Source organism: Pleurodeles waltl, chromosome 7, assembly GCF_031143425.1.
Source record: "Pleurodeles waltl isolate 20211129_DDA chromosome 7, aPleWal1.hap1.20221129, whole genome shotgun sequence".
In the NCBI taxonomy this organism is placed as follows: Eukaryota; Metazoa; Chordata; class Amphibia; order Caudata; family Salamandridae; genus Pleurodeles; species Pleurodeles waltl.
The window spans coordinates 1,125,619,415-1,125,643,807 of NC_090446.1; the positions used below are offsets into that span (position 1 = coordinate 1,125,619,415).

General features: G+C 50.1%; 1 long non-coding RNA gene across 1 annotated transcript in view; it reads left to right on the forward strand.

Annotated features, from left to right (window-relative positions):
* The window catches only part of LOC138247368 (uncharacterized), a 171,639-nt gene that overhangs the window by 58,290 nt on the left and 88,956 nt on the right, over positions 1-24,393 (forward strand). The gene's annotated exons all lie outside the window — the stretch shown is intronic.

Consider the following 24,393-nt stretch of genomic DNA (forward strand, 5'->3'; position numbering starts at 1 on the left):
CCTGTACTGACTGTTGAAAACTGAATGCCATCACTGTATGTAAATGTTATCATTAACCTTAAAATCGGTGCTTGGATTAGATCAAAATTGACAAAGACATCTCTAAACTCAGTCTATGAGAGGAATATAACCTGGCATGACCAAGGGTTACAGATTAATGGAAGGCTGCATTCAGTACTCTATCCTCATTTTGAGTATCTAGTCATGCCATTTGGCCTTTGAAATCTGGGCTTTATGATGCTTCAGCAGCATTTCAAAATCTGGAGAATGATATTTTTTATGATCCATGATCCTTACCACATAATATACCTCAACAACATCTTTGTGTTTTCTAAAACTAATAAACAGCATCACAAACATGTCAAGGAAGTTGTCTTTCATCACCAGTCATTCATTATATGCAAAGGCTGAGAAATGCATAATTGAAGTGACCTCTGTCACCTTTATAGGCTTTCTGATTTCCTCACAAAGAGTAAGTATCGATCTCAGTAATGTCTTTGTCCTGACAAACTGCCCAGCTCCTTCCACTCTAAAATAAATTGAGAGGTTCTTAGGGACTGCAAATGTCTGCTGACTCTTTTTTCAAGACTTTTCATCCATCACCTCATCAACAAATTAACAAAAAAGGGGGAGGCTTTCAGATGGGGTTTTTATCAAGAAATTGACTTTAAACTATAGATATTTAAGGGCATGCTCCATGACATCCCTAGAACGGATTTCTCCGAACTTGACAAACTGCATCTTGAACTACTATGGGCATCAGAGAGGACTCAGCCTTGGTAGGCTGAAGCAGATTTGGGGTAAGAGGGTTGTCAGACTTGGCATCCTTGGCGTGGTCTCCCCTAACTTTTTGCCTCTTTTCCCCAGGTTGTTGTGTGCTGGACTCTGTTTTGCTGTTTTTGTTTCTCTGGGCAATTTACCACTGCTACCCAGTGCTAAAGTACAAGTGCTCCTATACAAAATGTGTATGTAATTGGTTCATCCATGATTGGCATATTTGATTTTCTGGTCAGTCGCTAGTGCAGTGCACTAGAGGTGCCCAGGGCCTGTAAATCAAATGCTACTAGTGGGCCTGCAGCACTGGTTGTGCCACCCACATTAGTAGCTCTGTAAACATGGCTCAGACCTTCCACTGCAGTGTCATGTGTTAAGTTTTAAACTGCCAATTCGACTTGGCAAGTGTATGTACTTGCCAGGCCTAAACCATCCCTTTTTTGACATGTAAGACACCCCTAAGTTAGGCCCTAGGTAGCCCCATGGGCAGGGTGCACTGTATGTTTAAGGCAGGACATATACTAATGTGTTTTATACGTCCTAACAGTGAAATACTGCTAAATTTGTTTTTCACTGTTGCAAGGCCTATCCCTCTCATAGGTTAACATGGGGGCTGCCTTTAAATACGATTAAAGCATAGATTCCCTTTGGGAGCGGATAGACATGTGGAGTTTGGGTCTCTGAGCTCACAATTTAAAAATACATCTTTTAGTAAAGGTGATTTTAAGATTATGGTGGTCATTACAACCCTGGCGGTCGGTGTTAAAGCAGCAGTAAGACCGCCAGCAGGCCGGCGGTAACATTTTTGCAATTACGACCGTGGCGGAAACCGCCAACAAAGACAGCCACTTTAACACTCCGACCGCCACGCGGTACAAACAAACAGCACGGCGGTCACCGCCAACAGACAGGCGGAGGACAAAGTACCGCCCACAGTATCACAACCTACCAATCCGCCACCTTTTCCGGGGTGGATTCACCGCGGATAAAAACACGGCGGAAACAGGATTCCGAAGGGAAAATGCTCACCTCTACACACCCCGCGAGGAACTAGGACACCATGGAGCCGGAACTCCAAATTCTCCCTGCGATAGTCTTCCTGCTGCTCTACCAGGAGCACGAACGCCGGCGGCGAAGACCACGGTGAGTACTGCACCTACGACACAGGGGAGGGGGAAGGGAAAAACAGGGACACACACATGCAACACCCCCACCCCCACCCTCACCCACGACAACACACACACTAATAATACATCATGATACATTATAGTTACAGCCCCCAACCCCCCCCCCCCGGAAGAATGCAAAGACAAAAGAAAATGAGTGTAACCATTGTAATATATTAAAAGCAAGTAGGCAAAAAAATTATATATAGACCATTAACAAATTATACACCAAGCATAGTAGTCCAGGTAGTGCTCCAATTAAGTCTGTGGAACACTGGGCCCACACGGTATGGGCGAGGCCCACACAAGATCCCCGACCATGACGGAGAGAACACTGCAGGGGCATCAGAGAGCAAAAAAACAGGCACCTCAGGGGGAGGGAAATGGGGGGCACCTCAGCCGGTTGAGTGCACGGCGCCAAATCCACGAGAGGGCCACATGCTCACTGTTACATCCTGGGGAGTGCAAAGCCACAGTCACTCAAGTCTATACAGTGGGTAGTTTTCCCACTGTTCAGTCCTGGAGAGTGCAAAGCCACAGTCTCTCAAGTCTCTCCAGTGGGTGGTTTGCCCACTGTTCAATCCTGGGGAGTGCAAAGCCACAGTCTCTCAAGTCTCTACAGTGGGTGGTTTGCCCACTGTTCAGTCCTGGGGAGTGCAAAGCCACAGTCTCACAAGTCTCTACAGTGGGTGGTTTGCCCACTGTTCAATCCTGGGAGTGCAAAGCCACAGTCTCACAAGTCTCTCCAGTGTGTGGTTTGCCCACTGTTCAATCCTGGGGAGTGCAAAGCCACAGTCTCTCAAGTCTCTCCAGTGGGTGGTTTGCCCACTGTTCAATCCTGGGGAGTGCAAAGCCACAGTCTCTCAAGTGGAAACCAGTCTCCACTGGTTCTGGAGGGGGCATTGTGCCCAGAGTGCTTCATCCTGCTAAGGACAGAGGTAGTGGATGGATCTCTCCACTGGTTCTGGAGGGGGCATTGTGCCCAGAGTGCTTCATCCTGCTAAGGACAGAGGTAGTGGATGGATCTCTCCACTGGTTCTGGAGGGGTGCCCAGAGTGCTTCACTCTGCCTGTGACGGACTCAGTAGAGTCAGTGCCCTTAGCGCTCATGGGCCAACGGTTCTTGAGACGGTGGTGCCCTGTTCAGCGGTGCTTGAGACGGCGGTGCCCTGTTCAGCGGTGCATGAGACGGCGGTGCCCTGTTCAGCGGTGCTTGAGACGGCCGTGCCCTGTTCAGCGTTGCTTGAGACGGCAGTGCCCTGTTCAGTGTTGCTTGAGACGGCGGTGCCCTGTTCAGCGGTGCATGAGACGGCAGTGCCCTGTTCAGCGGTGCTTGAGACAGCGGTGCCCTGTTCAGCGATGCTTGGAGCGGCAGTGCCCTGTTCAGCGTTGTTTGAGACGGCGGTGCCCTGTTCAGCGGTGCATGAGACGGCAGTGCCCTGTTCAGCGGTGCTTGAGACAGCGGTGCCTTGTTCAGCGGTGCTTGGAGCGGCGGGCTCCTTTGCAGTGACTCAGCTGCTGGCGGTCCTTCATGGCCCAGCGGGGCTTGTGCTGGGGGTCCTCTCTGTCCCAGTGGGGTTTGTGCTGGCGGTCCTCTCTGTCCCAGCGGGGCTTGTGCTGGCGGTCCTCTCTAGCCCAGCGGGGCTTGTGCTGGCGGTCCTCTCTGTCCCAGCGGGGCTTGTGCTGGCGGTCCTCTCTAGCCCAGCGGGGCTTGTTCTGGCGGTCCTCTCTGTCCCAGCGGGGCTTGCGCTGGCGGTCCTCTCTGTCCCAGCGGGGCTTGTGCTGGCGATCCTCTTTAGCCCAGCGGGGCTTGTGCTGGCGGTCCTCTCTAGCCCAGCGGGGCTTGTGCTGGCGGTCCTCTCTGTGTCAGTGGGGATGACAGCTGTGGCGTTCTGGTCAGCGGGGATGACGGCTGTGGCCTCCTGAGCAGCGGGGATGACGGCTGTGGCCTCCTGGGCAGCCGGGATGATGGCGGTCTCCTCCTCCATGCTGCTCTTCCCAGACTTTCCTGGTTTCTTGTGGCCCTTCCCCACCTTGGAAGGTGTCGCAGGTGACTCCACACTCCCACCGGGACCCCAGGAGCGGCTTTGGTGGCTGGAGTCTTCCCCCTCTCCCGCCGGCCACTGGCCAACTTCTGATGCTTCACAGGTGGGGGACTGTGCTGTGGCTCCGTGCCACACTGGCTGCTCTGGTGGCCGGTGCACTCCAGATTCCGGTGACTACAGGCACCACTGGTCCCGGAGATGTTGTGGCTGAGGTGCTAGTTCGGGACCTAGGAGACAGACGGGGTGGGGGAGGTGTGGGAAAGAGGTCAAGGTTGGACAGGAAAAGTTTTTGGGAGACACTGGGACAGGTAGCTGGAGGGGATTTGGGAGTGGAGGAAGAGGTTGTGGTTGTAGGAGGTGTTCGTTTGCTGACTTTGGGTGAAGGTGCATGCGCTGGAGGCTGTCGTGAGGTGGATGGCTGTTGGGTGGGTGTGTGCCTGCGTTTGTGTATCTTGGGAGGGGGCGTCACAGACACACTGGGAGAGGACACAGGGGACGTGTGAATGGTAGTGGGGGTGGTGACTGCACGTGAGCGGGATGTGGTGGTGGGTGTGCTGGTGATGGTAGTAGTGGCTGTAGAGGTAGTGCATGCAGGTATGAGTGTAGACGAGACTGGGAGGGAGAAGGGAGACGAGGAGGAGGGGGACACAGTGGAGGCAGTGGATGTTGGTGTGTCTGCATGTGTGTGATGCTTGCGTGAGTGCCTGTGGGATGTGTGGTGCTTATGTTTGCCTGAGCTTCCCTTGTGTGTTGACGTGTGTGCATGCTGGTCTAGAGGTGTGCTTGGGAGAGGCTGGGGTACAGGGGATTGGGTCTGGGTGGAGGAAGTTGGAGGGGGGAGGCTAGACACAGGTACAATGGCTGCCATCAGTGCTGAGGCCAGAGTCTGAAAAGCTCGCTGAAGGGCCGCCTGACCAGAATGAATGCCCACCAGGAATGCATTTGTTTGTTGCAACTGCCTTTCTACACCCTGGATGGCATTCAAAATGGTAGACTGCCCAACAGTGAGGGACCTGAGGAGGTCAATAGCCTCCTCACTGATGGCAGCAGGGGTGACAGGGGCAGGGCCTGAGGTGCCTGGGGCAAAGGTGATGCCCACCCTCCCGGGTGAGCGGGTACGGGGCAAAGGCTGAGGGGCTGCTGGGACGGCGGTGATGGAAGGGGGGGGTGGCGGCTGTACCTGTAAATGGGGGGGGCACAGATGTTGCCGTCACCACAAGGGAGCTCCTATCAGAGGACGAGTCCGTGTCGCTGGTCTCCGCTCCTGTCCCCGCTGTGGACTTCACCTCACCCTCCGTCCCACTGGTGAAGTCCGATTCCGTAGTGTGGCCCTCCATGGCCATGTGGGATGCAGCCCCCTCGTGCTCCGGTGCCACTGCTCCTCCGCCTGATGATGCTAATGCACACAAGAACAGGGAGACCACAAAAAGGGGGGTGACGACAGAAGAAAGACATGTTGAGTGCATGCATTACCGCTACCATTGGCGGACACAACAGACACACAAGCCCCCTGCACTACGCCGCGCTCTTGGGCTCCACTGTCCAATTCCTAGGAAATGGCCTACTAGGCTATGGACGACATCTGCACACATGGATGACACAGGGGCATGACTAGGTGTACTTGGCACTCTACAGAGGTGCGGTGGGGTGCCACATGGCCTGCCTTACGGAGAGACCTTGCCTACGAAACTCGCCCTGGCCTAGGGAAACCCACAGCCCACCTCCCCCACCCAGGCCCCTCCACTGCGCGCAAAATCAGCAGAATGAGAGTGTACTCACCTCCTTTGGCTGCTGTGGCTGCTGTGATGCCCTCAAGCACCCATCCAACTCCGGGTACGCCACCGCCAGGATCCTGAACATCAGGGGGGTCATGGTGCGACGGGCACCCCTCCCACGTTGGGAGGCCATCCCCAGCTGAGCCTCCGCCATCTTCTTGCTCCAGCGGCGAATGTCCTCCCATCTTTTCCGGCAGTGGGTGCTCCATCTGTGGTAGAGCCCCAGGGTCCGGACGTCCTTGGCGATGGCACGCCAAATGTATTTTTTCTGGCGGGCGCTGACCTACTTGATTTGTACAGGGGGAAGAGAAACTTATTACCAACTGCACCGTCACAGTCATTGGCCCCCATCCCTACCCTTGCCATGTGGCACATGCACTTACCGTCGTTTCATGCACGCCACACTCTCCCCCCTTCCTTCTTCCATCCACACCTCTCCACACAGGCATAGCCCATACAGCATGCTCCCAGTGTACTTACCTGTTTGTCTGGAGGACCGTAGAGTAGCGTGTACTGGGGGAGGACCCCATCCACGAGTTTCTCCAACTCCTCCAATGTGAAGGCAGGGGCCCTTTCCCCAGACACTCGAGCCATTGTCTCTTCCAGACCGAGGTCACAGCAGCACTTGCAGTGTAGGTCCTCTCCTGTCGAAGATCAGGTATCGAGTGATTAAACAGATAGAAAATGGCGGTCACGTCCGCGGCGGTGCGTACTGTCACCGCCGGCGTACATCGTCATTGGCTCCTGGGACCCATAGGGTCCAATGTTAACCAATGCAGCATTGCGCCACGGTCTTCGACCGCCTACCGCGACGGTGTACAACGCCAGCGCAGTTACCTCACATCCCATTGTCCCACTTTAGAGGTCAGGCAGCTGCCATTTCAGGGGCCACATGGCTTCATTTTCATCTGCATCACACATACCTAGGCCTAGACTCAACACACATACAGGCCACTTTTTAGATTATGATTCGTGTTCTGTGTAAGCTGTGGGTACCTACCTCTGAGTTGTTTCACTCTGTGCTCGCTGTTGTCCTTCATAGGCACCGTCCACTGGGACATGTGAGGAGATGGCGGCATCCTCCGGTGTCCCGACCGTTGGTGGACCTGTCGACAATGGAGGAAAGACATGTGATCATCACATACAGGCTTGACCGTGCCACAATCCAGGAACTGTGTACCCAGTTGGAGCCAGACCTTATGTCAGCTATCCGCCATCCCACCGGAATCCCCCCTCAAGTGCAGGTGCTGTCAGTGCTCCATTTCCTAGCAAGTGGGTAATTTCAAACAACAGTGGCCATAGCATCAGGGATGTCCCAGCCTATGTTTTCCAACGTGTTGTCCAGAGTGTTGTCTGCCCTGCTGAAACACATGCGGAGCTACTTCGTTTTCCCTCAGGTGGAGGATTTGCCTACAGTGAAAGGTGATTTCTATGCCCTGGGACATATCCCCAACATCATAGGTGCCATTGATGGGACACATGTGGCTTTGGTCCCCCCCACAGGAGTGAACAGGTGTACAGAAACCGGAAGAGTTATCATTCTATTAATGTACAGATGATATGTTTGGCAGACCATACATCTCCCATGTGAATGCCAAGTTCCCTGGCTCAGTGCATGACGCCTACATCCTGCGGAATAGCAGCATCCCTTATGTGATGGGTCAACTCCAGAGGCACTGTGTGTGGCTATTAGGTGAGCACCTGGAAGCAAGTCAGTGGGAATGCTTGTGTGGGTCTGGGTATATCCCTACAGGTTAGTATGTGTCTAACAGTTGTCCCTCGCCATTTGCAGGTGACTCTGGTTACCCCAACCTGTCATGGCTACTGACCCCAGTGAGGAATCCCAGGACAAGGGCAGAGGAATGCTACAAAGAGGCCCATGGGCGAACTAGAAGGGTGATCGAGTGGACCTTCGGCCTCCTCAAGGCCAGGTTCAGGTGCCTCCATATGACAGGTGGATCCTTATTCTACTCACCAAAGAAAGTGTGCCAGATCATAGTGGCCTGCTGTATGCGTCACAACTTGGCTTTGCGACGACAGGTGCCTTTTCTGCAGGAGGATGGTCCAGATGGCGGTGTTGTTGCAGCTGTGGAGCCTGTGGACAGTGAAGACGAGGAAGCAGAAGAAGAAGACATGGACAACAGGAACTCAGTGATCCAGCAATATTTCCAGTGAAACACAGGTAAGAATACAAACCTGCCTACTACATGTACTTAAACACTACTACCTCTCTACTGTCTGTCATTTTCACCCAGTGTATGGTCACTGAGTTGTCACTTTCCCTTACGATTTCACAGATGTGGGTCCCAATGTGTGACATCTGCTTTGATTCCTCATGGACTAGAGCTGTGTGACATAGGTATGTTGACATTACAAATGAAAGAGCTTTTTGCCACAATGACTGCTAATACAGTATTCCGAAATCACAGACTGACTCCAGATTGTTTTGTGCTTTAAGGGTGTTTATTTAAGTGCTCAATATTGGAGGGGGTAGCAAAATGGTGAGGGTTGATGTTGATGGTGGAGGAATGTCCATGTCAGAGTCCAGTCTATTAGTCACACAGGTGCATTGCCCTAATGGGCATAGGAAGTGGAGCTGGGGCAGTTTAAGGATGGACAGGGTGACAAAGTGGGACAGTAGGATGACAAATCAGGGTAATCTCATTTCTTGGCGGGGGTCTTGGCATCGTTCTCTGTCTTTGTCCTGGATCTCAGGGACCGTTTGCGAGGTGGTTCTCCCTCTGCAGGGGGTGGGATGCTGGTGTGGTGGTCCTGTGGCGGTGCCTCCTGTCCACTAGCACCGGCGGAGGTGGTGGGCAGTTCATCGTCCATGCTATTGTCAGGGGCCCCTTGTAGTACCACATTGTCCCTCCTGGAGTTGAGTACTTCCTTCAGCACCCCTACAATGGTGCCCAGGGTGGAATTGATGGCTCTGAGTTCCTCCCTGAAGCCTGAATACTGCTCCTCCTGCAGGCGCTGGGTCTCCTGAAACTTGGCCAGTACCGTTGCCATCGTCTCCTGGGAGTGGTGGTAGGCTCCCATGATGTTGGAGAGGGCCTCGTGGAGAGTGGGTTCCCTGGGCCTGTCCGCCCCCTGTCACACAGCAGCCCTCCCAGTTCCCCTGTGTTCCTGGGTCTCCGTCCCCTGGACCGTGTGCCCACTACCACTGCCCCCAGGTCCCTGTTGTTGTTGGGGTGGTGGGTTATCCTGGGTTCCCTGTAGTGGTGGACACACTGCTGATTGACGTGTCCTGGGGACGGAGGTATGGGCCCATTGGGTAGGTGCTGTGCTGGTGTTTCCAGAGGGGGGAAGGTCTGTGGTGGCCTGTGACTGGGTGAGGGGAACCGACTTTCCAGTGGTCCCCGATGGGCCGGGCTGGTCATCTAGATCCAGTTGGTCAGAGGTGCTGTCATCACTGTGAGCCTCTTCTGTTGGTGGTGTGGACATGTGTCCTCCTGTCCGGTGACGTTGGCTAGGGGTCCTGCAGGGGTATAAAAGGATGTTTATTACATCTGTGTGTGGCATGGTGTGCAATGGGTGGGTGACCGTGTACCCCAGTGCTTGCATTCCTGTGTGGGACCTTGTGTGATGGTGGTTTAGGGGGGTGTATGGGTATGTGCAGTGGGCATGCTTTAGTGATGGGTGTCCATGCTTTGTTGTTGCATGCAGGGCTTGGTGTTAGGATGTATGGTTTGTGATGCTGGGACATTTGTGAGGAGTTAGAGTGATGGGGGTGAGGGTGAGGGTGGGGATATGTGCTGGCATGCAGGTAGGGTGGGGGATGTAATAGTTAAGATTCGACTTACAAGAGTCCATTTCTCCACCTACTCCTGCGAGGCCCTCAGGATGCAGAATCGCCAAGCCCTGCTCCTCCCGTGTTGTTAGTTGTGGGGGAGGAGGTGGGGCTCCACCGCCAGGTGGTGTCTTGAGACCATGGAACGCACCTTCCCCCGTAGGTCGTTCCACCTCTTCCTGATGTCCTCCCGATTTCTTGGGTGCCGTCCCACTGCGTTGACCCTGTCCACTATCCTTCGCCATTGCTCCATCTTCCTAGCTATGGAGGTGTGCTGCACCTGTGGTCCGAATAGCTGTGGCTCTACACAGACAGTTTCCTCCACCATGACCCTGAGCTCCTCCTCCGAGAACCTGGGGTGTCTTTGCCATGCCATGGGGTGGTGTAGGTGATGTGTGGGGTGGTGTGTGGGGTGATAAGTGTGCTGATATGTAGTAGTGTGAGGTGCATAGAAGTTATGTGGGTGATGGTGTTGTGTGCCTGTGGATGCTAGTATTGTTGATAGTGGTGTTTCTCTCTGGCCTTCTCTCAGTAATTGTTGTCGTAGGGGTTTGTGGGTGTGTTTTATATTGTATTGGGTGTGTGGGAGTGGTGTGTGTATGTGTATCAGGTGTGTGTATTTCAAATTGTCCAATGTGGTTCTGTTTTGTATATGTGTGTGTATTTTGAGCGCGGCGGTGTGTACCGCCAATGGAATACCGCGGTTGAAAGACCGCCGCGTGGATTCGTGTGTCGTGATAGCGTGGGCATATTTCTGTTGGCGTGACGGTGGAGGATTTGGTGTGGCGGACTTGTGTGGGTGTGTGAATTTTGGCGGATTCGGTGATGTGGGTCATAATAGTTGTGGCGGATTTCCGCTGCCGCGGCGGAGTATTGGCAGTCTTCTGCACGGCGGTAAGCGGCTTTTACCGCCAATGTTGTAATGACCGCCTATATGAAAATGCCACTTTTAGAAAGTGAGCATTTTCTTGCTTAAACCATTCTGTGACTCTGCCTGTTTGTGGATTCCCTGTCTGGGCCAGTTTGACAGTTGGGCTGTTTGCACTTCTACCTAGACAGTGACACAAAGAGAGCTGGGGTGTAGCCTACATTTCCTGATGAGGCATCTGTGCCAGGAGGGAGTGGAGGAGTGATTACTCACACCTGAAAGGGCTGTGCCTGCCCTCACACAATGCAGTCTCAAACCCCCTGGTGTGTGTCTGGGGCCTGGCCTGGGCAAGGCAGGATTTCACAAGCAAGAGACCTTTCTTTGAAGTAAGCCTACTTCAGAGGGCAACATGGGTATAAGAAGGGCACCCAAAACCACTGGAACACTTCTGGAACTCAAGAGGAACCACTGCCTGGAGAAGAGCCGAGGAAGAAGAGCTGCCCTGCCTGTGACTGTGCTTTGTGGAACTATCCTGCAGTTTCTGCTTCTGCCTGGTGAAAGGGGACAACGACTGGACTTTGTTGTGCATTCCTGCTTGTGAAGGCTTGTCCTGAGCTTGCCTCCTGTTGAAGTCTCAGGGCCATCAAAGACTTCCCCTGCCAGCACCTGGACTCTCTGCTGAGACTCCTGCCAAGTGGTGTCCTATCCAGTTCCTGGGGCCTTGACAGGCCTAGATCAAGCCTGAAAATCCGTCAAACTGACCGCTGTGCGGGGAAATTTCCGACGCAACCTCCGAGAGCGGCTGAAGAAACGACGCACCGCCAGCTCCGTGGCTAAAATCGACGCAGCGTGGTTGGGAGATCGACATACGCAGCTCGAGAAACGACGCGCTGCATCGCTGACGGAGGCTGGTATAGTCGCAACCCACACAGCGCAGTTTTGCTATCACCGTGCGGCAGGATTTTCAACTCAAACCTTGCTGGGTGTGGAAAAACGACACAACGACTGCCCAGACCGAGTGCTGCCTGGATCGACGCATTGCTCCCCTGCAGGAAGGAAAAACAATGCACGCGAAACGATGCACGAGCTGCTTGCGGGTTAGAAATTGACTACTTAACTTTTTTGACGCACACTCGCCCGTACGTGTTATTTTGACACGACCCAGGTACTTTTCAACTCTAACAGTGTTTTATCTGTTTACCAAAGGATTTAAGACTCTTTTTGCTTTTTGCTTTGCAATTAACCCCTTCGCTGCCAGGCCTTTTCCCCCTCCTGTGCCGAGCCTTTTTTTGGCTATTTAGAGCAGTTCGCGCTTAGGCCCTCATAACTTTTTGTTCACATAAGCTACCCACGCCAAATTTGCGTCCTTTTTTTCCAACATCCTAGGGATTCTAGAGGTACCCAGACTTTGTGGGTTCCCCAGAAGGAGGCCAAGAAATTAGCCAAAAAACAGTGAAAATTTCGTTTTTTTCAAAAAAATGGGGAAAATGGGCTGCAGAAGAAGGCTTGTGGTTTTTTCCCTGAAAAGGGCATCAAAAAAGGGTTTGCGGTGATAAAATCACCAGCTTCCCAGCTTTCAGGAACAGGCAGACTTGAATCAGAAAACCCAATTTTTCAACACAATTTTGGCATTGTACTGGGACATACCCCATTTTTACGATTTTTTGTGCTTTCAGCTTCCTTCCAGTCAGTGACAGAAATGGGCATGAAACCAACGCTGGATCCCAGAAACCGCAACATTTCTGAAAAGTAGACAAAATTCTGAATTCAGCAAGGGGTAATTTGTGTAGATCCTACAAGGGTTTCCTACAGAAAATAACAACTGAAAAAGAAAAATATTGAAATTGAGGTGAAAAAAACATCAATTTTTCTCTACGTTTTACTCTGTAACGTTTTCCTGCAATGTCAGATTTTCGAAAGCAATATACCGTTACGTCTGCTGGACTCTTCTGGTTGCGGGGATATATAGGGCTTGTAGGTTCATCAAGAACTCTAGGTACACAGAGCCAATAAATGACCTGCACCCTGCAGTGGGTTTTCATTCTATGCCGGGTATACAGCAATTCATTTGCTGAAATATAAAGAGAAAAAAATAGCTATCAAGAAAACCTTTGTATTTCCAAAATGGGCACAAGATAAGGTGTTAAGAAGCAGTGGTTATTTGCACATCTCTGAATTCCGGGGTGCCCATACTAGCATGTGAATTACAGGGCATTTCTCAAATAGACGTCTTTTTTACACACTGTCTTACATTTGGAAGGGAAAAATGTAGAGAAAGACAAGGGGCAATAACACTTGTTTTGCTATTCTATGTTCCCCCAAGTCGCCCGATAAAAATGATACCTCACTTGTGTGGGTAGGCCTAGCGCCTGCGACAGGATATGCCCCAAAACACAACGTGGACACATCACAGAAAACAGAGCTGTTTTTAGCAAAGTGCCTACCTATAGATTTTGGCCTCTAGCTCAGCTGCCACCTAGGGAAACCTACCAAACCTGTGAATTTCTGAAAACTAGAGACCTAGGGGAATCCAAGATGGGGTGATTTGTGTGGCTCGGACCAGGTTCTGTTACCCAGAATCCTTTGCAAAACTCAAAATGTGGCTAAAAAAACACATGTTCCTCACATTTCTGTGGCAGAAAGTTCTGGAATCTGAGAGGAGCCACAAATTTCCTTCCACCCAGCGTTCCCCCACGTCTCCCGATAACAATGATACCTCACTTGCGTGGGTAGGCCTAGCGCCCGCGACAGGAAGCGCCCCAAAGCGCAACGTGGACACAGACAAATGTTTTAAGGAAAACAGAGGTGTTTTTTGCAAAGTGCCTACCTGTAGATTTTGGCCTGTAACTCAGCCGCCACCTAGGGAAACCTACCAAACCTGTGCATTTCTGAAAACTAGAGACCTAGGGGAATCCAAGATGGGGTGACTTGTGTGGCTCGGACCAGGTTCTGTTACCCAGAATCCTTTGCAAACCTCAAAATGTGGCTAAAAAAACACATGTTCCTCACATTTCTGTGGCAGAAAGTTCTGGAATCTGAGAGGAGCCACAAATTTCCTTCCACCCAGCGTTCCCCCACGTCTCCCGATAAAAATGATACCTCACTTGTGTGGGTAGGCCTAGCGCCCGCGACAGGAAACGCCCCAAAGCGCAACGTGGACACAGCCAAATTTTTGAAGGAAAACAGAGGTGTTTTTTGCAAAGTGCCTACCTGTAGATTTTGGCCTGTAGCTCAGCCGCCACCTAGGGAAACCTACCAAACCTGTGCATTTCTGAAAACTAGAGACCTAGGGGAATCCAAGATGGGGTGACTTGTGTGGCTCGGACCAGGTTCTGTTACCCAGAATCCTTTGCAAACCTCAAAATTTGGCTAAAAAAACACATGTTCCTCACATTTCTGTGGCAGAAAGTTCTGGAATCTGAGAGGAGCCACAAATTTCCTTCCACCCAGCATTCCCCCACGTCTCCCGATAACAATGATACCTCACTTGCGTGGGTAGGCCTAGCGCCCGCGACAGGAAGCGCCCCAAAGCGCAACGTGGACACAGACAAATTTTTTAAGGAAAACAGAGGTGTTTTTTGCAAAGTGCCTACCTGTAGATTTTGGCCTGTAACTCAGCCGCCACCTAGGGAAACCTACCAAACCTGTGCATTTCTGAAAACTAGAGACCTAGGGGAATCCAAGATGGGGTGACTTGTGTGGCTCGGACCAGGTTCTGTTACCCAGAATCCTTTGCAAACCTCAAAATTTGGCTAAAAAAACACATGTTCCTCACATTTCTGTGGCAGAAAGTTCTGGAATCTGAGAGGAGCCACAAATTTCCTTCCACCCAGCGTTCCCCCACGTCTCCCGATAAAAATGATACCTCACTTGTGTGGGTAGGCCTAGCGCCCGCGACAGGAAACGCCCCAAAGCGCAACGTGGACACAGCCAAATTTTTGAAGGAAAACAGAGGTGTTTTTTGCAAAGTGCCTACCTGTAGATTTTGGCCTGTAGCTCAGCCGCCACCTAGGGAAACCTACCAAACCTGTGCATTTCTGAAAACTAGAGACCTAGGGGAATCCAAGATGGGGTGACTTGTGTGGCTCGGACCAGGTTCTGTTACCCAGAATCCTTTGCAAACCTCAAAATTTGGCTAAAAAAACACATGTTCCTCACATTTCTGTGGCAGAAAGTTCTGGAATCTGAGGGGAGCCACAAATTTCCTTCCACCCAGCGTTCCCCCACGTCTCCCGATAAAAATGATGCCTCACTTGTGTGGGTAGGCCTAGCGCCCGCGACAGGAAACGCCCCAAAGCGCAACATGGACACAGCCACATTTTTGAAGGAAAACAGAGGTGTTTTTTGCAAAGTGCCTACCTGTAGATTTTGGCCTGTAGCTCAGCCGCCACCTAGGGAAACCTACCAAACCTGTGCATTTCTGAAAACTAGAGACCTAGGGGAATCCAAGATGGGGTGACTTGTGTGGCTCGGACCAGGTTCTGTTACCCAGAATCCTTTGCAAACCTCAAAATTTGGCTAAAAAAACACATGTTCCTCACATTTCTGTGGCAGAAAGTTCTGGAATCTGAGAGGAGCCACAAATTTCCTTCCACCCAGCGTTCCCCCACACTCCCGATAAAAATGATACCTCACTTGTGTGGGTAGGCCTAGCGCTCCCGACAGGAAACGGCCCAAAACACAACGTGGACACATCAAATTTTTTCATAGAAAACAGTGCCTACCTGTGGATTTTGGCCTCTAGCTCAGCCGGCACCTGGGGAAACCTAGCAAACCAGCGCATTTTTGAAAACTAGAGACCTAGGGGAATCCAAGATGGGGTGATTTGCGGGGCTCTGACCAGGTTCTGTTACCCAGAATCCTTTGCAAACATCAAAATTTGGGCAAAAAACACTTTTTCCTCTCATTTCAGTGACAGAAAGTTCTGGAATCTGAGAGGAGCCACAAATTTGCTTCCACCCAGCGTTCCCCTAAGTCTCTCCATAAAAATGGTACCTCACTTGTGTGGGTAGGCCTAGCGCCCACAAAAGGAAATGGCCCAAAACACGACGTGGACACAACATATTTTTTCACAGAAAACAGAGGTGTTTTTTGCAAAGTGCCTACCTGTGGATTTTGACCTCTAGCCCAGCCGGCCCCAGGGGGGGGGGGGGAAATGCCCTAAAATAAATTTGAACCCCCACCCCCCCAAACCCCCCCTGCCCAGGAGCGACCCTTGCCTACGGGGTCGCTCCCCCTGCGTGACATTGGCGCCAAAAAACAAATCCCCGGTGCCTAGTGGTTTCTGCCCCCTTGGGGCAGATTGACCTAAAATCGACCAATCTGCCCCCAAGGGCGGCAGAAATGGTCTAAATACAGTTTGCCCCCCAGGGGAGCGACCCTTGCCTGATGGGTCGCTCCCCATCTCTAAAAAAACAAACAAACAAAAAAGAAAACAAAAAAAAAAAATTTGCCCTGGCTCCTAAAGGTTTCTGCCCCCGGGGGGGGGCAGAAATGGCCTAAAATAAATTTGCCCCCCCAACCCGCACCCCCCCCCCCCTCGGAGCGACCCTTGTCTACGGGGTCGCTCCCCCTGCGTGACATTGGCGCCAAAAAACAAATCCCCGGTGCCTAGTGGTTTCTGCCCCCTTGGGGACAGATTGACCTAAAATCGACCAATCTGCCCCCAAGGGGGGCAGAAATGGTCTAAACACAGTTTGCCCCCCAGGGGAGCGACCCTTGTCTGATGGGTCGCTCCCCATCTCTAAAAAAACAAACAAACAAACAAAAAAACACAAAAAACAAATTTGCCCTGGCGCCTACAGGTTTCTGCCCCCCCTGGGGGCAGATCAGCCTAATAATAGGCCGATCTGCCCCCAGGGGGGGGCAGAAATGGCCTACAATAAATTTGCCCCCCCAACCCGCACCCCCCCCCCCTCGGAGCGACCCTTGTCTACGGGGTCGCTCCCCCTGCGTGACATTGGCGCCAAAAAACAAATCCCTGGTGCCTAGTGGTTTCTGCCCCCTTGGGGGCAGATTGACCTAAAATCGACCAATCTTCCCCCAAGGGGGCAGAAATGGTCTAAATACAGTTTGCCCCCCAATGGAGCGACCCTTGTCTGATGGGTCGCTCCCCATCTCTAAAAAAACAAACAAACAAAAAAAAAAAACAAAAAAAAAAAATTTGCCCTGGCAACAAGAGGTTTCTGCCCCCCCTGGGGGCAGAAATGGCCTAAAATAAATTTGCCCACCCACTCCCCCACCAGGAGCGACCCTTGCCTACGGGGTCGCTCCCCCTGCGTGACATTGGCGCCAAAAAACAAATCCCCGGTGCCTAGTGGTTTCTGCCCCCTTGGGGGCAGATTGACCTAAAATCGACCAATCTGCCCCCAAGGGGGGCAGAAATGGTCTAAACACAGTTTGCCCCCCAGGGGAGCGACCCTTGTCTGATGGGTCGCTCCCCATCTCTAAAAAAACAAACAAACAAAAAAAAAACACAAAAAAAAAAATTGCCCTGGCGCCTACAGGTTTCTGCCCCCCTTGGGGGCAGATTGACCTAAAATCGGCCGATCTGCCCCCAAAGCGGGTAGAAATGGCCTAAATACATTTTGCCCCTCCCGGGGAGCGACCCTTGTCCAAGGGGTCGCTCCCCATCTGTAAAACAAAAAAACAAAACAGTCCCTGGTGTCTAGTGGTTTCTGCCCCCCTTGGGGGCAGATTGGCCTCATCAAAATAGGCTGATCTACCCCCCAGGGGGGCAGAAATGGCCTAAAATAATCCCCCCCCAGGGAGCGATCCTTGCCTAAGGGGTCGCTCCCCTTGCGTGAAATTCACGCCAAAAAAAAAACTCCCTGGTGTCTAATGGTTTCTGCCCCCCTTGGGGGCAGATTGGCCTCATCAAAATAGGCCAATCTGCCCCCAAGGGGGGCAGAAATGGCCTAAATATAATTTGCCCCCTAGGGGAGCGACCCTTGCCTAAGGGGTCGCTCCCCACCTAAAAAAAAAAGAAAACATAACAAAAATAAAAGAAATGATCCCTGGTGCCTAGAGGTTTCTGCCCCCCCTGGGGGCAGATCGGCCTAATAATAGGCCGATCTGCCCCCAGGGGGGGCAGAAAAGGCCTTCCCAAAAAAATGCCCCCCCTGGGAGCGACCCTTGCCCAAGGGGTCGCTCCCGTTGCGTGACATTTGCGCAAAAAAAAAAACTCCCTGGTGTCTAATGGTTTCTGCCTCCCTTGGGGGCAGATTGGCCTCATCAAAATAGGCCAATCTGCCCCCAAGGGGGGTAGAAATGACCTAAATATATATTGCCCCGTAGGGGAGCGACCCTTGCCTAAGGGATCGCTCCCCACCTAAAAAAAAAGAAAACATCACACAAAAAAAAAAAAAGAAAAAAAAAAGCTCCCTGGTGCCTAGAGGTTTCTGCCCCCCCTGGGGGCAGATCGGCCTAATAATAGGCCAATCTGCCCCCAGGGGGGGCAGAAAAGGCCTTCCTAAAAAAATGCCCCCCCTGGGAGCGACCATTGCCCAAGGGGTCGCTCCCTTTTGACAGTTTCAAGCCGCCGAATGACCGCACCGCGGTCAAAAGACCGCGGCGGCCATTCTGTGTTTCCCGCTGGGCTGGCGGGCGACCGCCAGAAGGCCGCCCGCCAGCCCAGCGGGAAACCCCTTCCCACGAGGACGCCGGCTCCGAATGGAGCCGGCGTAGTGGGAAGGGTGCGACGGGTGCAGTTGCACCCGTCGCGAATTTCAGTGTCTGCAATGCAGACACTGAAATTCTATGTGGGGCCCGCTTACGGGGGCCCCTGCAGTGCCCATGCCACACTGCAGGGGCCCCCATGCCACACTGCAGGGGCCCCCAGGGGCCCCACGACACCCCTCACCGCCATCCTGTTCCTGGCGGTCGGAACCGCCAGGAACAGGATGGCAGTGAGGGGGTCGGAATCCCCCATGGCGGCGCAGCAAGCTGCGCCGCCATGGGGGATTCCTCAGGGCATCGGAAAACCGGCGGGACACCGCCGGTTTTCCTGTTCTGACCGCGGCCAAACCGCCGCGGTCAGAATGCCCTGCGGGGCACCGCCAGCCTGTTGGCGGTGCTCCCGCCAACCCCGGCATGACCCCCCCTGTAACTAATCACAGGTGGGGGTTGGGGGGGTCGGGGGTGGGAGGGGAAGGGCTTCCCCTTCCATCCCTGACTTGGGGGGGTGAGGGGGAACCCCGCAGAGGGAGCGCTAGCGCTCCCTCTCGGCTCTGTGCACAGGACGTAATGGTTACGTCCTGGGCACAGCAGCACTGTGCCTCAGGACGTAACCATTACGTCCTGGGCACAGAAGGGGTTAATAACTTGACTTGTGTATGTTGGATTTTTGTCGTTTTGGTCTTGTTTTGTTTAGATAAATATTTTCTATTTTTCTAAACCTGTGTTGTGTCATTTTGCAGTGTTTTTATTAAGTTACTGTGTGTGTTGGTACAAATACTTTACACCTAGCACTCTGAAGTTAAGCCTGCCTGCTCGTGCCAAGCTACCAAGGGGATGAGTGGGGGTTAGGTGAGGGTGATTTTCCTTTACTCTGACTATAGTGAGGGTCTTTGCTTGGACAGGGGATAACCTGACTGCCAACCAAATACCCCATTTCTAACAGGGGGCTTCAGTTGCCCAATCTGGAGTTGTACTATCTAGTCATACAGCTACAGCATGCAATCCATTGGTTCACAGAACTTGGAAAAACGTCTCCTGACCAGAGCATAAGAGGGTCACTCCCTAACAGAATTACTCATGATGGGTTCTGGGGTTTAAGTTGGGCCGCCGGTCATAACCAGACAGGACTGTGGGTCCAGGGATTGTGTGGTTAAGAGAGGGCTATGATGCACGCCCTTTGGTGCAGACCAGCCCTTGTAGATTCTCAAATCTTTCCAACAGGTACCCCAGTCGATGATAAAGGGGTTAGGACAATCTCCTCCAATGCCTGCTTCAAGCTGGCACATTATAATGTCATACACCAGGTGTACTTATCCCCTAAGATACTACATATCATATATCCCTTGAGGCCCTCCTCTTGCCCATAGTGTGGCAGAAGGGAGGCGGCCTTTGTGCACCTGATGTGGAGCTGACCGGAGACAGTGGGTCACTGGGACAGGATAGTGTCTGCGCTTCAGGGTAAAACTGAGAGACTTATACCAAGAGAAATCAGGCTCTGTTTGTTGGGACGAATCCCGATTAGTAAGAAGAAAAAAAAATAAGTAGGAAGTTCCAACTGTTGGAGCTCACTTTAGCTAAGAGACATCTGGCTATACGTTGATTGTCCCCCTGGCCCCTCACTATACTGGAGTGGAGAAGAAACATAGTTGAATGGGCGAATACTGAGGAAAGCCATATGCGTAAGATGCACAGGGACACGAAAGTGGGAGCCGATTTACAGACTTGGGCAGCTATACTGACTGATTTGCTTGACCCGACAGTTGCAGATTAGATGTGTGTGGTAGATTCAACTTATGTGAGTCCTGCTGGAAGTACGAGGGGCGCTATCAATGTGCTTGCCGGAAAGAGTAACCCTATAATAGTCAGCACTGTTGCACCAGTATCCACCCCTGAGATGTATACACCATGAATACTGAAGTGTTGTAGGGGTGCATGGGAGAGTTCACTCAGGTCTACACTTGTTGAATTTATATGAATCAATTGTCCATTGGGTACTGCCACACGTAACGTACAAAAATACTGTCATACTACTGTTATATTGCAAAATTCCAATAAAAACCTATACTTTAAAAAGTAAAAGAAATCACCTTTAAAATGCTCAATGATGCATTCACTATTGCCCCCCCTTCTTTGTCACCCTAATCTTAATCTGTTTGTTGAAACAGATGCAGACACATTGCCCATTGGGGCCATTGTGTCACAATATTATCCTGAATTAGAAGTTCGACAGCCCGTGGCTTTTCACAACAACATTTTGCTAACAATTAAGTGCTTCCACAATTGGCAACATTACATAGAAGGGGCAGCTCATCCCACTTGGTCTGAATTGGTCATAACATCTTTTACGTCCCATCAAGTGCACCAATTCAAAATACGTTTGTCTTTGTTCCGCTCCAGATTTGATTATAACATCTCTTATCGTCCAGCAAATCGACATGGCCAAGCCAATGCCTTTTCTGGCCAAGGAGAGGATAACACAACTACAATTTCTCCTCCTTCTATTCTCGCTTTTCACGGTGAAAGTACCACTGACTTTCAAAGTTTCTTAAATATTATATGAGAGGGACAAGATCAAATAGGCAAACAATGCAATGGATACAAAAGAGATTCTCTGATTACAAACTGTGAACCAGGACAGCAGGGAAGGCACTTTGAGACTCACGGCCCATATAGCAGGGTCCAGTCTAGATACAATTGCCAATTGTCAACTGGATAGTTGCAAGATAATCCCTCTTGTAGTTTGTTGTGTCCATGCAGCTTTAGCAGGAGGGGAGTCTTATGACCCTTCGAGTCCACTTCTTTGTCTTGGGTACAAAGGCAGTCAGGTCCAGTACTTAAGCTCTCTCCTCAGGTCACAGACAGCAGGTTCAATTCTCTTCTCATCATCCTCGGGTCCCATAGAGTTCTGAAGTGGGTGCCTGGAGACACCACATTTATGCCTGGCACGAGCTAATAGTTGGGAATGAGCCCTGAGCATGCTCTAACCAATGGAGTAAATGTTTGTTGGGCTAATCTCCCACATCTAACACCAAAATCCAATTTGAAGCAGCCATTTTACCCCAATAAACTCAGAGACAGTCTTTGAAAAAGCAAAGTTTTTCAACAACCAGACTGGCTACACAATAATGTTTTAGCATCCTAGTTCCTTTCTTTTGAAGTGCACCTCCAATGTTATGTGCAAAAAACTAGGAGACTGAAATCTGATAGGACAAAGCAAGTCCTTCAGCGACCACATAGTGAACACACAAAAATTGCTATGCATCCTGTTTCCCTTCTTTTCAAGTGCACCCCAGTGTTATATGTAAAACCAAGCAGGATTTGACATTCAATCAGGATTTGACACTGTAGTGTCAAAAAGGATGCCCCACCCTGCATATTCCATCACGTTCAGAGGAGTCATCTCTGCCTATTCAGGTCAGCCTAATGTTTGCTCCAGGGAGTTACCTTTTTCACACCTATTCAAATACTAATTACTGCTAACTACTGGCTGGCAGAAGTGGGAGAGCAAATGCAAATTTAGGCTCCAGGAACTTCAGGCAGGGAAAAGATATGCTCTAGAAGTTGTTTCCTTAATATTTATTAAAATCCAACTTCACCATTGAATTGGATTTTTAATAACTAATAAAAATACGTGTTTAATTATTTTTCTAGTTGGCCCCATTTCTGGGATACAGTATTAGAATTTTTCATGTTCACTATAGTTTTCTACATAGGACAGCTAGGCCTGCCAATGTGAAAGATAGCTTTGGATGCTAGTCACAGTAAGGGCATATTAACATTCAATTTCTACAAATTTAAAAGTAATGTCTTATTTTTAAATACCATGCACTCGAACCTTGTGGGTGGCAATGCCTACATAGGGGTGGTTTATTAATATCTAAAAGGGAGTTTTTGACTTGTCGAAAGGATTTATTTTGACAGGTCAAATTGAAGATTTTGCACTGCTACAGTCAGGCTATAGTGGTAGGCCTGAAGTCATGGTTTACACTGTCACTGTGTTGGGTGGCACAATAGGTACTGCAGTCCACTAGTTACATTTAATTTACAGGCCCTGGGTACACTTTGTACTATGGGCTATACTAATTAGGAATATGTCAGTTCGACCATGTTTGAAGGTGAACAAAGGCACTTAGTGCTGGTTAGTAGGCACATAATTCTAAAACCAGGAAAAATATAGGGCCCAGTAAAAGGTAAAAAATATGGGGTGATAATGCAGAAAAGGCAAACTGCCTATAGGGTATGTCTCAGTTATATGGGTTGGAAGCCCTACAGCATGAATCACCTTTGACTGGTCCCCTGGCAGACAAAAAAACTCTTGAACTAGTGAAAAGGTAATTTTGATAACCATGGATGCTTATTACACGGTCCGAGTATCTGAAAAGGTTTCATGTATGTGCTCATTATATAACCAAACATACTCCGCCTGGCCTTTTGAAACCTCTGCCAGCCCAGAAACAGCTCTGCTCAATGACACCTATGGATTGTATTATAGATTTTCCAGAATCAGAGATGTATAGTACCATCCTCTGATGGAGTTACAGAATGCTCCAGAATTAGCTAAGATGTTTGTAAGAAACAATAAGACTGCGTGGCCTGCCTGATGACATGCTTTCTGACAGACAGTCCCTATTTGTGTCTAGGTTTTGGGAGGATCAATTGACACCGTTGGGAACTGCTATTCATCCCTCTACCAACTATCATCCCAAGATGAATGGCCATACGGCACGACTGAATAAGGCTTTAGAGCAGTATCGCCATTGTTTTGTGAATGTCCCAGCAACATGAATGGTTACAATGATTACCAATCACAGAATTTGCATATAAGCACTTTCTACTCAGTTTGGTGGATTATTCATCTTTCTACTGCTCATTGGGGTTTTATCCACATGGTCCCTACATTGTCATTTCCAATGTTGTCCCCTCAGTCACCATGCTTTTAACTCATCTCTTGGCTGTGCATCAGTCTGCTGTCCAACATTTAACCTCTTAAGTGGCAAAGCACTCCTCGCCCACCAACTCCACCAAATACTGAGCCTTTTTTAACATTCAGGGCAGTTTACTCTTAAGCTTTCATAATATATTTCCACAAAATACATCAAGGCCAAATTTGCGTCCACATGTTGGGGTTTCTAAAGATAATCAGGATTTCTGGATTCCCTTTAAGGGAACACTGAAAATAGCCACAATTTAGCGAAACTGGTTTTGGGTTACTTCTGTTCTAGTTCAGGGAGGACCTGGCCTGGCGGTTTAGCCTAAACTGTTCAAACTGGAGCAGGGTCAAGAGTGATTTGCACATGGCTCAGTTCAAACTATGGTGGCATGGTGTGCAAAATAACAATAGGCTGGGATGCTGCCCCGTAAATACCAGCCTCTGATATTAATTCAAGCATTCCATCCCTCACTTTACCCTGTTACCCTGGGTGGCAGCCAAGCCCAGGCCTAAATTCCACAACTACACAATCCCGCATTTTTTCATGCCAAAAATGTGATGTCTGCATGCTGCTTTTTAGGGCCTTTCCAGTCACGGGCGACAAGTCCATCCACAAAACTGGAGGACTGCTTTTATTGAGAGAAACGTGGGAACACAAAATAAACCATTTGTTATTAACAAATGAATTTCTCTCCTTTTTTGGCTTCCAAATGTAAGCTAATGTACAAGAGGAAATACATTTCACAAAATTCTCCCTGAATCACAGTAGCATGGCCAACCCCAAATTCAGAGATATAGAAATAACCACTATTCCTAATCTCAGGATCTTGTGCATGTCTCAAGAACACACACATTTCCTTCATTCCTATTTTCTATTCTTTCCACTTTACCATATTTATTGCTGCATGGTCGGTACAAAATGGAAAATCATTATAAGCTGCAGCTCAGTGGTAGGCACTGTGTATTGTGTGTTTTTGGAATTCAACAAACGCCATGTCTCTGCGGACAGAAGGGAATGGCAGACAAAATAGTTGGTTACTTTTGTAAATCGTCCATCAGGGCAAAAACTACAGATGAAAATGTCACCAAATGTGATTTTCATTCCCTTCCTATTTTTTTTAAACAATTTGTTCAAATAAACAAATTTACACAAACGAACCATTGCTGAATTCAGAATTTTGCCTAGTTTTCAGAAATGTATAGCCTTCAGGGTTCACTCATGGGTTTCACACCAGTTTCCATCACAAACTGCTAGTAGTTTTTAGCCACAAAAAATAAGGAAAAAAATGACTACCTCTCAGAAAAATGCAAACAATGTGGAAAGATGGAGATTTTAGCACAACAAACCTTTTGTTGGTGCAATTTT